Genomic DNA, 9,501 nt, shown 5'->3' with positions numbered 1-9,501 from the left:
CCCTCTGTTCCCCATAAGCAAGTATGTACTGTGCTCAGTGGCTTCAGTCATGTCCGATTCTTTTGCCTGCCAGGCTCCTCTGTCTGTACAGTTCTCCAGGCAAGAATACTGGAGTGGGTGGCCGTGCCCTCCTCCAGGGGATTTTCCTGACCCAGGGAGTGAATCTGCGTCACTTGCGTTGAGGGCGGGTTCTTTACCCATTGAGCCACCTAAGAAGCCCCATAAGCGAGTTACCTATGCCTGAAATAACGTTTTTTTGCTGATGACTTCCTTGTCTTGCCTTTGAAAACCTTTCCCTTCCTAAAGCCGTTGGGAGCTCCTCTCTTCTTCCTGAATGGGATGCTGCCTCACTTGTGAATGGTTCAGTAAAACCAATTAGGTCTCTAAAATGTACCCAGTTGTATTTTTGTTATTTAACAGCAGTATCCAGGGTTTCCTGCATGTTCCCTGAAAACAACTCTCAGGTCCTGGAAACAAATAACCACAAACATCAATCTATCCTCTCATAGTTCTGGAAGCTAAAGTTCCAAAATGAGGGTGTGAGCAGAGCCAGGCTCTACTCCCCCAAAGGCTGTAGGGAAGAATACTTCCTTGTCTCCTTCTGGCTCCCAGTGATGTCCAGTGGTGTCTGGTGTCCCTTCTCTTATGCTTCTACCATTCCCATCTCTGCCTCTGAGGTCAGGTGGCCTTCTTTTTCTATATTAATGTTCATTGGAGTATAGTTGCTTTACAATGTTGCATTACTTTCTACTGAACAGCAAAGTGAATCAGTATACATATATATATATATCTTCTCTTTTCTGGATTCCCTTCCCATTCATTTTTTAAAATTCAGTTTTATTCAGATGTATTGATATAGAACATTGTATAAGTTTCAGGTGTATAGCATATAATGTTTTGATATATGGTGCTGGAGAATATGCTCGAGAGTCTCTTGGACAGCAAGGAGATCAAGTCAGTCAATCCTAAAGGAAATAAACCCTGAATATTCATTAGAAAGACTGATGCCAAAGCTGAAGCTCCAGTACTTTGGCCACCTGATGAGAAGCGCCGACTCATTGGAAAAGACCCTGATGCTGGTGAAGACTGAAGGCAAAAGGAGAAGAGAGTGACAGAGAATGAGATGGTTGGACGAGATCACTGACTCAATGGACATGAGTTTGAGCAAACTCCAGGAGATAGTGAAGGACAGGGAATCCTGGCATGCTGTAGTCCATGAGGTAGCAAAGAGTCGGGCGTGACCCAGCAACTGAAGGACAACAAACAACATACATTACAAAATGATTAGCACAGTGAGTTCAGTTAACATCGTTCACCTCTCACACTTATAATTTTTCCATGTGATGAAAACTTTTTAAGATCTACTCTCTTAGCAATTTTCAAATATACAGTACAGTATTGTTAACTGTAGTTATCAGGCTGTATATTAAACCCCCAGAACTTATTTCTGGAAGGTTGTACATTTTGACCACCTTCACATAAATCCTTCTCTTGTATGGACCTTTCCTTCTTAGCAGTTTTGCCTGCTGTTTCGTTTTACTTTGCATCTCAAACTGCTTCTGTGTATTCAGGGCACCACGGCACATTGCATAGAATTCTCTGAGCTATAGAGTAGGTCTCATTAGTTGTCTGTTTTATGCAGAGTATCAACATGTGGCCTTCTTTCCTGTGTATCTGTGCTTCACTTGGCTTTCTTATGGGGACACCAGTCATTGAGTTTAGGGCCTACCCTAATTTCATATGACCTCATCTTAACTAATTACACCTGTAAAGACCCCATTTCCAAATAAGGTCACATCCTGAGGTTCTGGGTGGACATGAGTTTTGAGGAGACGAAACTCATTCTCCAATCAGTAGAGACCCAAAGTTCTCCTGGGCACGTGTCTTGGTGATTCTCCTTCACACCCACCTCATCTCTGCCCTTAGACTCTCCCCTAGCATTTATACAGTTAAAAAATACTGCAGTTTCTTTTTATATTTACTTATGTATTTTGCAGCACATGGGATCTTTGGTTGAGCCATGCAAACTCTTAGTTGTGGAATGAGAGATCTTAAGTTCCGAGACCAGGGATCAAACCTGGACCCCTTGCATTGGGAGTTTGGAGTCTTAGACACTGGACCACCAGGGAAGTCCCCAACAAACAGTGTTTTGAACCCCTACTATGTGCCAGCCAGGGCTGGAGGCAGTGAGCAGAGACAATAAAGCCCTGCCTCAGAGGAGCTGGGCAGCCTCTTGTTCAGCCCTACAGTAACTCTCAGCACAGCCTGGAACCCACAGGAGACCTCATCCGGATCATTGACTTAACCATATAATTGTAACATCCTGCAGAAACTTTTAAATTCTTTCTGAAATGGATCACAAGTTTCCCTTTCCCTTTAGACTGAAGTACAGACAGGATTTCACCTTGCTGTCATGATAACTAGGATGTTCTCAGACAGTAACCACCAGGGCCAGTGACACACAGAACTAGTTGCCCTGCACAGAGGGTCCTGCAGCTGCTATACCTTTCAACTCTTGTGCCTTTTACAGTTTTTCTATTTCCTTCTGCTCTGTTGGGTTGTTACTCTTGCATGAGAGTTAGCCTTGTAGCTGCCGTCCACACAGAAGTGTTGTAGTGACAGGGCATATGGTTGCTGGAAACTTGATTTTTTAAAATCATTTTTAAAATTTTTATTGATCAATTTGGCTACGCCTGGTTTTAGCCGCAACACGAGGGATCTTCCCTCTTCATTACGGCGTGCGGGATCTCTAGTTGCAGCATGGAGAATCTGCTGCCCTGACCGGGGATTGAACCTGGGCCCCCTGCATTGGGAGCCCACACTGGAGCACGAGGGTAGACCCTATAAAACATTTTTGAAAAGACCACATTTTGGAGATTAAAAATAGATGAATGGTTTCCAAAGATTGGGGAGTGGGTGGGTGGCAGAGAGGTAGGTCTGCCTCTGAAAGGGTAACGTGGGGAGCTCTGTGGTGATGGGAGAGTTCTCCACCTTAGTTGTGATGCTGGCTACACAAATGTGTACATGTGATAAAACTGCATAGAACTGAACACATATATTGTAACATTGCTTGTTTCCCAATCTCGATTGTGTACTAGAGTTATGCAAAATGCTCCCGTATTGAGGGAAATTGGGTGAAGAGTGAGTAGCACTCTCCCTACATGTTTTCGCAATTTCCTGTGAATCTGCAGTTATTTCTTCTGTTTTAAAAAACACTTGCTTAAAAAAAAAAACTATTGAATTTGTTACAGTATTACTTCTCTTTTATATGTTGATTTTTTTGGCTGCAAGGCATATGGGATCTTCGAGCCCCAACCAGGGATTGAACCTTACTCCCTGCATTGGAAGGCTAAGTCTTAACTACTGGACCACCAAGGAAGTCCCTGCAGTTATTTCAAAATAAAGTTTTGTGTTTTTTTTAATATAACAACATTCCATATGGCATAATGCTAAATGCAGAAAACAAAATAAATGTGTTTCTCTCTCTGTGTGTGTACATGCATGTACGCTTAAAACTGAAAACAGTGGTTGTCCTTAAATATTTACCTTTTTACAAAAAAGCTTTTTATTGAAGTATAGGTTAGTGTTGTGTTAGATTCAGCTGTGCAGTAAAATGCGGAGAAGGCAATGGCACCCCACTCCAGTACTCTTGCCTGGAAAATCCCATGGACGGAGGAGCCTGGTGGGCTGCAGTCCATGGGGTTGCACAGAGTCGGGCACGACTGAGCGACTTCACTTTCACTTTTCACTTTCATGCATTGGAGAAGGAAATGGCAACCCACTCCCGTGTTCTTGCCTGGAGACTCCCAGGGATGGGGAAGCCTGGTGGGCTGCCGTCTATGGGGTCGCACGGAGTCGGACACGACTGAAGCGACTTAGCAGCAGCGGCAGCAGCAGTAAAATGATTGTTATATATTCTTTTTCAGATTCTTTTCCATTATAAATTATAAGATATTGAATATATTTGGCTTCCTTGGTGGCTCAGTGATAAAGAATCTGCCTGAAATGCAGGAGACGTGGGTTCAACCCCTGGGTGGGGAAGATCCCCTGGAGAAGGAAATGGTAACCCACTCTGGTATTCTTGCCTGCAAAATTATATGGACAGAGGAGCCTGGTGGCTTCTTGTGCTATACAGTAGGTCCTTGTTATTTATCTATTGTATATAGAGCAGTCTATATGTTAATCACAAACTATCCCTCCCCCACCCTCTTCCCTTTGATAACCATGTTTGTCTCCTATTTCTGTGAACCAACTTCTATCTTGGAAATAAGTTTATTTATATTGTTTTTATTAGATGCCACAAATGAATGATACCATAGTTGTCTTTGTCTGACTTACTTCACTTAATATAATAATCTCTGGGTCCTTTGTTTCTTCTTACATTGATGTGACTTCTGAATAACATGTGTTACTTTTAGGATGGAAAAGAATTGTATTGAAACACAGAAACATGCACCGTGGGTGTCTGATTGGAATTTTTCCGCATTTACTCAGACATCTGCCCATGAGACCTTTCTGAAGTCTCCTCTGCTCTCCAGCTGAAAGGAACTTTGTCCCCTGCTCCTTCTTTCTGGGGTGCCAGCAGCTTCCATCCATGTTCCACGTGGATCACTGTGAAACTGAAGGCAAAGCAGTGCAAGTGTCCCTGTGGTGCCATCAAAGAGAGCTTGCAGTTGGTTTATTTCTTATCCGTCCTGAGCGGCTCTTCCAGAAAAACCAGGAAAGGCAAAAAAAGAGGAGGGAAGCTTCAGTGGAAACCTTTGATTTTTCTGCGCATCAGACGAATGGTCACCTCCTGTGAGTGTGCTAGCACCATAAAGCTCTTTCCATCTCTGACTTTCCCAAAGCCCTTCTATATACTGCGTATAGTCACCAGTCATTTGGGGTATCTTGTCAGTTCAGGGCTTTCAAATGACTTGACCAACTCAGCTGGAATAGGCGTAAGCCAGGGAAGTTGGCAGAGCTACAGAAGCAGGCTCACCTGGTCTGCCCGTGTGTGCCTGCTAAGTCGCTTCAGTCATGTCCGATTCTTTGCAACCCTATGGACTGTAACCCTCCAGGCTCTTCGGTCCATGGAATTCTCCAGGCAAAAATACTGGAATGGGTTGCCATTTCCTCCTCCTGGGGATCTTCCCGGCCCGGGGATCGAACCTGCATCTCTTCTGTCTTTGGCATTGGCATGTGGGTTCTTTACCACTAGTCCCACCGGGGTGCAGCCCAGTAAACCCCTCCCTAGCACAATTTGTGAGCCCCGAGCATGACCTGGAGTGGTGGCGGGGACAACGTGGAGGAGACCTAGTCCCTGTTCTTGAGGCGCTTTTGGGCTGGATGAGGAGGCGCTCAGCATCCCATTTGTAACACTGGCCTCGAGTGGGGCTCTCTGGGCCTCAGGTTCCTCTTCTGGGCAACAGGAGCTTCCCTGGTGGCTCAGACAGTAAAGAATCCATCTGCAATGTGAGAGACCTGGGTTCAATCCCTGCGTCGGGAAGATCCCCTGGAGGAGGGCATGGCAGCCCACTCCAGTATTCTTGCCTGGAGAAGCCCCACGGACAGAGGAGCCTGGCGGGCTGTAGTCCATGAGAGTCGGGCACAACTGAGTGACAAAGCATAGCACAGCCGGGAACAGAAGATCCACAGGAACGGAGCCGTACTTTGGGCTCCCCTTGCCTCAAATACCTGTCTTGAGAAAGAGAAGAAAGAGTTGTGTTTTTTTTTTTTTAAGTTAATCATTTTTGGATTGTGGATTTTTAGGCACAAATTTGTCTTTACTGGGACTTCTGATTAAGAAGTGGTCCAATGGTTAAGAATCTGTGTTTCCATTGCGGGGGATGTGGGTTTGATCCCTGGTCTGGGAACTAAGATCCATGTGCTACGGAGTGTGGCCAAAAACAAACAAACAACCCCCTCCCCCAAATTAGCTTTTATTGTTCACCTCATTCAATAAAACTTTTATTTCAGCCTTAGATAATTTCAAGATGTCTGACATGAAGTTAACTTTAAGTATTTCTAAATCTTTCTGATGAAAAAAGACCAAACCTATGAACATAGAGGGGCTTCCCTGGTGGCTCATTGGTGAAGAATCTGCCTGCAACCCAGGAGCCGTAGGAGATGCAGGTTCAGTCCCTGGGTCGGGAAGATCCCCTGGAGGAGGGCATGGCAACCCACTCCAGGATTCTTACCTGGAGAATCCCATGGACAGAGGAACCTGGCAGGCTATAGTCCATGGGGGTCACAAAAAGTCAGATACAGTGAAGTGACTTAGCATGCATGAAGGCCTTTCTCCTCTCAAGAGAGTATAAGTGCCATAAGACCAGAAATCTTTTTTTAGTGTTTTAATTTGTACTTCTTTCTCTCTTTATTTTTGTCTCACTGGGTCTCTGTTGCCACGCCCAGGCTTTCTCTAGCTGCAGCAGGCGGGGGCTGCTTACTCTTTGTTTTGGTGAGCAGGTTTCTCGTTGCAGCGGCTTCTCTTGTTGCAGAGCACAGGCTCTGGGCACACAGTCTCCAGTATTTCAACACACAGGCTCAGTAGTTGTGGCTTAGTTGCTCCGTGGGTGTGGGATCTTCCCAGAACAGGGATCGAACCTGTGTCCCTTGCTTCGGCAGGCGGATTCTTATCCACTGCACCACCAGGGAAGTCTAAGACCAGAGATCTTAACTGTCTTAATTCTTTGCTTCCTTAGGACCTATAAGAGTGCCTGGCATATAATATGTACTCAATAACTATTTGCTGAAGGAGGGAAGGAAGGGCTTGTCAGTATAGCGCTGGCGTTGAATGTTTCTCTTTTTCATTTTAGGATGGTGGTTCTCAATCTTGGTTTTGCACTGTTATCACCTGAGGAGCTTTTAAAAAGTCCTGCTGCCCATGCCACACCCAAGACCAGTCAAGGCAGAATCTCTGGGGCTGGTGCCCAGGTATCAGTATTTTTTTTTAAGTTCCTGGGGTGTTTTCAAGTCTGAGTCCATTGCTTGCAAAGCACTCCTTTCTGAAGCAGTACCTGTCATTTCCACTAGATGGCAGCCGAAACCGTCTGGATGTTACCAACCAAGACCTCAACCGCCCTCAGTCGCTCAGACATGTCCCACTCTTGGCCACCCCGTGGACTGTAGCCCACCAGGGTCCTCTGTCTGTGGGATTTCCCAGGCAAGAATTCTGGGCATGTATTGTCATTTCCTTCTCCAGGGGATCTTTCCGACCCAGGGGTGGAACCCACATCTCCTGCGTCGGCATACCACTGCGCCACCTGGGAAGCCCAAGAGCTAAAATTCACTCAAAAAATAATGCCACATACCATAGATGGATATTTGTTTCACCAGACTGGGGTTGGTCTTTATATTGGGAGTAATCCCATAACTCTTCATTACAGCAGATCTTCTGGTTTTGCTTCATTTTAAAATAAAAGGAAGTGAAATAATGATAACACATACGTACATACTATACATCTATGGTATGTGAGATTAGTTTTTTTCCTGAATGAATTTTAGCTATTTATAATCACTTTCCCTTAAAAACAGTGAAACACTTTAAACATATAAAGAATTATACAACATCACCATAATAAGTATCTATATGCCTTTAACCCAGGCTACGGAATCAGAAATAAATACAAGTGTAGTCCCCAGGGACTGTTTTTTCCCTACTCCACCTCTCCTATTGCAGTGGTGGCGGTTTAGTCACTGAGCCATGTCTGACTTGAGACTCCATGGATTGCAGCCCACCAGCCTCCTCTGTCCATGGGATCCCAAGCAAGAATAATGAAACTGGTTCCTGACCCAGGGATTGAACCTGTATCTCCTGCTTTGCAGGCGGGTTTTTTACTGACTGAACCACCAGGGAAGCCGTCTCCTATTATGAAAAGGCTAAATTTATAAGTCAGCTCATATGTACACAGAATCTCTCAATGCCACAGCCACAGCAAAAAAGAAAAAAAAAATGTAAGCCTATGTCCAGGATTTAAAAGAATCCCTCTTTTCTTTTTTACTAACCTGACTTGATTAAAAAATATCTTTAGACTTGAAGTATAGTTGATGTACAGTATTATGTAAGGTACAAGTGTACAATATAGTGATTCACAATTTATCAAGCTTATATTCCATTTACAGTTATAATAAACTACTGGCTACATTGCCTGTGTTGTATAATATATCCTTGTAGATTATTTTATACACAGCAGTTTGTGCCACTTATATCCCTGTTCTTATCTTATCCCTCCCTGTCCCCTCTCCCCACTGGTAACCACTCATTCATTCTCTATATCTGTGAGTCTGCTTCTTTTCCATTATATTCACTGGTTTGTTGCATTTTTTCGATTCCACACATAAGTGATATCATACAGTATTTATCTTGCTCTGTCTGATGTATTTCACTAAGCACAATGTCCATCCATGTTGCTACAAAGGGCAAAATTTCGTTTTCTTAACGCCTGAGCAGTATTTCATTTTTTGTATATGTGTGCCTCATCTCTTTCCATTCCTCTACCGATGGACTCTCACACTACTTCCATCCCTTGGCAATTGTAAGTAATGCTGCTGGGAATACTGGGGTGCATATGTCTTTTCGAATTGCTGTTCTTGCATTTTTCAGATAAATATCCAGAAGTGTGACTTCTGGATCGTATGGTGCTTCTACTGTTGGTTTTTTGAGAAACCTCCATACTGTTTTCCACAATGGCCGCACCAGTTTACATTCCCACTGTAACCAAGCGGGACCCCATAGGACACCCGCCGTCCCTGGCTCCACACATCCTCCAGCTGCCTGTGTCTGTCGAGAAACTTTAAGGATAAATTTAGGGATCTCCCTGGAGGCCCCATGGTTTGGACTTCACCTTCCAGTGCAGGGGGTGCTGGACTGATTTATAGTAGGGAAGCTAAATCGCACATGCCTCATTTCCAAAAGGCAAAACATAAAACAGAAGCAATATTGTAGCAAATTCAATAAAGACTTTTAAAATGGTCCACCTCAAAAAAAGAATTCTTTAAAATAAAAGAATAACTTTAATGGGAGAAGAGCAAAAATGCAGAAAGAAAGGAAAACAGTCAAACAACAAAATAATAACAGTTTAGCCATTAAGTTCCTCCTCAAGGACTTTAGATAATATTCTGAGCCATGTCCTTTCAGCCTTTTTGCAGAGATTGAAACCCCTGCCAGGTGGAAGCAGGTATGCTGCCCACAAGCACACAGACCCAGACAGGTTGGAACCAGGTTGATGATGTTGATTCCTGATTACCTCACCACCAGCCAATCAGAAGAATGTCTATGCACTGATCAGACACCCCGTGAACCAACCTCCCCCCGACCCACCTTGTCTTTAAAATCCTCCCCATGAAAGCTTTCATGGGGTTCAGGTCTTTTAAGCACTAGCTGCCTGGGCTAAACAGTAATCGTTGCAATAAATGCTGGCTCTCCTTCACCACAATCCCGTGTCAGTGAACTGGCTTTACTGAACTCAGGTAAGTGGACCCAGGTTTGGTTTGGTAACACCACAAACAGGGTACAAGTAA

This window comes from Oryx dammah, unplaced genomic scaffold, assembly GCF_014754425.2.
Source record: "Oryx dammah isolate SB20612 unplaced genomic scaffold, SCBI_Odam_1.1 HiC_scaffold_25, whole genome shotgun sequence".
NCBI classification, from domain to species: domain Eukaryota; kingdom Metazoa; phylum Chordata; class Mammalia; order Artiodactyla; family Bovidae; genus Oryx; species Oryx dammah.
The sequence above is the reverse complement of the archived record's forward strand: the minus strand, read 5'-3'. Positions refer to the sequence as shown.